Source organism: Pygoscelis adeliae, unplaced genomic scaffold (assembly GCF_000699105.1).
Source record: "Pygoscelis adeliae isolate BGI_AS28 unplaced genomic scaffold, ASM69910v1 Scaffold267, whole genome shotgun sequence".
Classification (NCBI taxonomy): Eukaryota; Metazoa; Chordata; class Aves; order Sphenisciformes; family Spheniscidae; genus Pygoscelis; species Pygoscelis adeliae.
The window spans coordinates 2166902-2172380 of NW_008825150.1; positions in this window are offsets into that span (position 1 = coordinate 2166902).

The following is a 5479-nucleotide window of genomic DNA, read 5'->3' on the forward strand; positions in this document are numbered from 1 at the left end:
TTGCTGGCCGGTCTGCCTGCACATACGGCTAACTGCATTAACACAGCACACGCTGTCTCTTGCCCAAACAGATGTCATGGAAGGCATGGAGAGAAGTGTGCTTGGATTATTATGCTGGGAGGGTAAAACTACAGAGCAGTGAACAGAAATGATCAGGACACCAAGCTTGCATAGTTTCATTCTTTCTGAAAGAGCCTATTTGTGTATGATTGTATATTTCTATGTGGCATTGTCTTTCCATATGTGTTCTGAAAGTATGAGTAAACAGTGGCCCCAGTTCTTCCATGACCATCACTGGTTTTATTCTGCATTGATGTCAGAGGTATTACACTGGCTTTAAACTAAAAAATGAGACAGACATTGAATTCAAAGAAGTTGTTCCAATCCTAGGGTCTCTGAACAAGCATGTTACTGTTTAGTAGGAAATAAGCACCTATGAACCTCCAACATTGTCTGTCTATAAGACTTCAAAGGTGTTATGTTCAAACGTGAGAAGGAAGAGAGAGTTTTAACACTCTGCAGCTTTATAGACAGCTCCTACAAAGCATGTAGAATAAATAGTTGAACTGACATGTCACACTCCCACGATCAGCTCATCACTGTATTGGTGCACCCCCAAAATCATCCTGAGAGCAACTTATTTGGGACACTGCTGGTGAAAACTCAGGCCTGTGCACCCTTTCAGTATCCTCTTCAGGCAGTCTAGATACTCCTTCTGCAGATGCACGCAGCCTGGAACATCCCCAGCCAGCATATTTCCACCATGAAGTACTTAAGAGTATATTCTTCTATGCTCTCATACCATGCCTCCTTCCCTTTCTACACACTTGCATCTTGTCCCCCTCCGAGCACATTTGTAGTACTGCCAGTGCAGTAGCCCTCTCATTTTGCAGGCTGACCGTATGCCAAACAAGCAAGCTGTGTCTTGGCAGGATGGATTTTCCTCCCACATTCCAGAGGACTCACAACGGGCACTCCCTGCCGAAGGGCTACATTCACAGCTGTGAAGGCAGCCAGACCATCTTAAAGACCCGCTGAGACCCAGCATTGGGGTTGTCAGATGATGCATATCTGCCTCACAGTAGCCCACTTGCTCTGTGGTGAATAAAAGCACAGAGCTAGGGCCAAATACTTTTTAGAGCCACAAAAAATGAAACCACAGAGATATAAATGGCATGAGAATAAGGTTAATTACATATACATACAACAATCTGATCATATCAGAAATTAAAATAGAGGGCATAGTTAAGACCTTAGCAATTGCCAACATTCACATCCAAGCCATGGCACTATGCATAAGAAATGCTCCCTTAAATAAAGGATAGTCACAAACTCAATCCATTTTAGTATATGTCTAAAATGATTGTTAGAGGGACACTTTTCAGTAATGCATTTAGACACAAAGAAACAGTTTGTCGTCATCTTGCCTGCACTGAAAGCAGCACTATGTTCTACAATTTCTAATTTGCAATTAGAAGTCAAGACACTCATAAAAACCCAACAGCATTAGGAGCTACCCCTACATATTCTTTTTTTTTTCTCCTTTGTACATCCAGAATGTCTTTTTCCTGTTTATTAAACCTGTTACTGTATCTTGTGCCCAATTACAAATTCAATTGCAAAAGGGCAGGGATTTTTCCTTATGCACAGTGCCACTCATAAAGGAATCTGGATCTGATCAGGCCTTTTAGACACTGTAATTGAATTTCCTAAATATATTTTAATGATAGTAATTTTGCAAAATGTTACACAATATTACAATACATTATCAGGTACTGACTATAACAGCATCATCTCATGGTAGTGCTTGTTCACAATCACACTGCCAAGCTTCACCGATTTTGGAAACACACGTAACAACTTTAATTTCCCCAGATACATGGTTAAACCTCAAAATCAGGTGTTGTCTAAGGCTAGATATGTTCCAGTAAACTAAGGCATGGGCGTTGAGGTTGCCACACTTTAATAACCATTAAATCGCTAGCAAAGCTGCTACCTGAGTTTTGACTCACGCCAACTAGCATTCTCGCAGATAGTGCCCAAGCATACTTCAGGGATTAGGGTGGGCCAGGGAAGACTTACAACAGCAATTTTGATGCAGCCACCTGCTCTTCAGGGCTAGGAAGGTTTATCTGTATGAAAATACACGCATTGTACAATTTGGTGTCAGGGCTGGAGAGCGCTCCGGGCCTGTTACTAGTATAACACAGCCTAAATGTCTCTGTTACGGTTCCAGTTTATGGTCTCCCCTGGTTTTGTCCCCTAAGTAGAAGTTAAAGAGATACCAGCTAGGCATCAGAGAGTATTTCGCATAATATTTAGAAGCGCATTTTGTTTTGTTTTAACTGTAGTTCATAAGTTCCTTCTCTGTAGTCCCAAAGATTGTCAAATTCTTTATCGTGTAAGAGGTTTGGATTTGTAATGGTGAACATGACATTCACAGTCATTTCATTAAGTATTGTATTTTGATTATATATCAATTTTGTAACTAAGGCAATTTAATGTTTTGATTAAACATTACTGTGAAGCATTTTGTACCTATATGTATCGATATGTAAACAAAAAATATATTAGCTGGTTGTGTAACCCTCTTTCACAGGGTAACTTAACATCCAACACAATTTGAAACTCTGCTTGCCTCTGCCTGCAACAGGTGCCAAATAACTTTTCTCCCTTAACTTCCCTCCAAAACAGTGTGGATACCATAAGGGTGGTTTCCTCTCCACACTGTAATTAGAGGGCTCGGTTAGGCTTTTTGATTATGTCCCGATATGGGCCAATTTTGCCAGGGAGGCTTCTACTAGGCTAGTAGAATTTCTTCTGGTGCAAAATTTCTATGCTAGTAAAAATTTCAGTATAGCTAATGTTAGAGTGGTGAAAAACTTCTTTTCTAGGATAGTTTATTTCACTCAGAGATCTTTGTAACAAACTGTTACAGCATGTGTGCTTTTTTGCTGCGATAAACTACATCTGCACTATAACAGTAAAATTACCTAGTATATAGCAAGACTAAGCCTAAAGGGATTTTGGACTATGCCTTGATATTCTAAGATGGAGCGAGAGATGGTACAATGGTTTTTATTTTCTTATCTAGGAGGATTTTCAATCAAATTAAAACAGCTCAGTTATAAAGCTATACAAATTTTAACTATCAGAATTTTTACTTTTTCCTACTTTAGATTGTGCTTCAGTTACTGCCCAAGACAGTGATTATCTTGCTCTGACACAGCCTGTGTCAACCGACTAAATTAAACTTTGTGAAAAAGATTAATTCTACACTTTAGAGAGCTAAACAAAATACTGATAAACTTCAGTTGCATAGAAGGTTAAACCTTTCATCAAGAGAAGTTTTATAATCAAGTTAGTTGAGCTGTCCTGCCCATGATTAATGCACACACTATCTCCAAGGGAAAAACACCACTGCAGATACAATTCATGAAGTACTAACTGTGCAATTCTAATTAAGACATACGTTGTTGCATTAAGCAGATTAAGCTATGTTAAGGAACTTATCCTTCCAAGTCATTAATGAAATGGTATACCCCAAAAACTTCTTCAATAAAAAAGGATTGTTTCAGTTGTTAAATTTCACTGTGAGGGAAAAAAAAATGCACTGACCCCCAAATAACCCCACTTTGCTATTCCTCAGTATCTATGCCTCTCTGCAGTACAAAGGAGCTCCCAAATCTTTTTCATTTCCATATATAGTGGACAATATATAGGGCCAGTCTGAGTAGGAAAAATGCCAGGAATGCATGCCACTGAAGAAAATAAAATTATTAAAACTCCCTTTCTTAGGACTACGTGCCAAGCAAAAAACCCTTACCTCATGCACAGATGGCTGGAACCTTCCCATCTGTTAGTAACTTCTGGCCTCCAACTCCTGCAAGATCCTAACGTTAGTCCTCTAAGCATATTAGCACGTCTGGGGTGTATTAAGAGTCAGAGAGCTCTCTCTTCTGGGTTTACACAACTATTTGAGCACAGATGTCCCATTGGGACTTTTCCTCAGTTTAAATACGTTTGTGTGCATAAGACATTGAAAGATCAAAACCTACCCAAGCGGCAGGACTAAACTGAGATCTTAGTTGGCTCATGGGAATACTGAAACAGGAAACTAATTGAGAATTCTGGTTCTGTTGAAGAGCACCTCTGAAGTTGAATTTTCTCATGTTGTGCACACTGGTGTGGCAGAGTAGGTAATAGGTGTGATATAGAGTTCTAGCAGTGTCAGAAATTACTTGAACAACCATATAATTCTTCACCAGTTGTTACACCAGAAGAGATGTTTTCCTTTCAAACTGAAAACTGCATGCTGCACAGACACCAGTTGTCTTTACTTACAGCCTCCAAATGTTGACATCTATATTTGTAGTACAGACAAAATGCATTTACTACAGCAGAGCCTCCTGAACTGTGGTTTTTGCAGCACTGGTGACAAACTACTTCCAAATGACATGTGGAGGCAGGTCTGCCTACCAGGAGATACTCAGCTGAAGTGTAGGATGAGCAACCCAAATCCGCTACTGTTGTCAATCAGTTACTACCAGCCTGGAGGCACTTACCTAGCGGCTTACACAAATTTCTATATATAGGCACTAATTATTACTAACTGTTAATGGGCATTGATCAGAGCTATGGAGAGCAGCTTTATCATCCAACTCATTTAGTAGGTCTTAGATTCCATAAAGTAACACTAGAAATAACTTCAATCAATATGGATTTGTGTTTAATAACGTATGAGTAAGTCATTGCTACTACGAGGCCAGCTTAGCATTAGACATACTGATAGGAGATGAAGTGATCAGGAAATGTCAGATGAGAAGAGCCAGAAGTAAGAAATAAATTAGGATTTTCCACTGGCAAAGGTCAGCAAATCTGCCTGACCATAAGCAACCAATACATACCTGTCTTCCTCATACAGAACGAAATAACTTGGTAGCATTATCCTTCCTCTACCTTACCGAGACTAAGAGAACGGTAGATTAATGATAAGAAGAGTAAGGCTCATGTTTCTAGCCTCCCAAGACCTACCTTGAGAACTTGGCCTCTGAACCTAGGTAAGATTTCTTTGCTAATGAACTGGACATCCATTCCCGAGCTTCAAGATGAAATGTACATAAATGTGTTATCGGAGCTCCAGATAGTCTTAGATTTTGCTGCTATATATATGGGGGTTTTTTTTTCATATCACAGCTGCATAGCTATGTCCGTTACCTTCCACTGTATTTTGTGCTTAAGGAGGTAAGGAAAGATTAAAAAGAACCAAACATATTTATTTATGAGAACCTAATTTCTCTGGATTGGGTGCCTGAAAATCCCTCACTTCCCAGCCCAGCGGCTGGAGTCGCCTATGAACTACTCACAGGCGTAAACAGGGGGTGAGACGATGGTCGTACTCCAGCACGTGAAGAAACCTGGGCATGAGTTTGAACCTCCTAACGTAGAGGAAATGACGATGGGGAGTACAGCGGCCTGC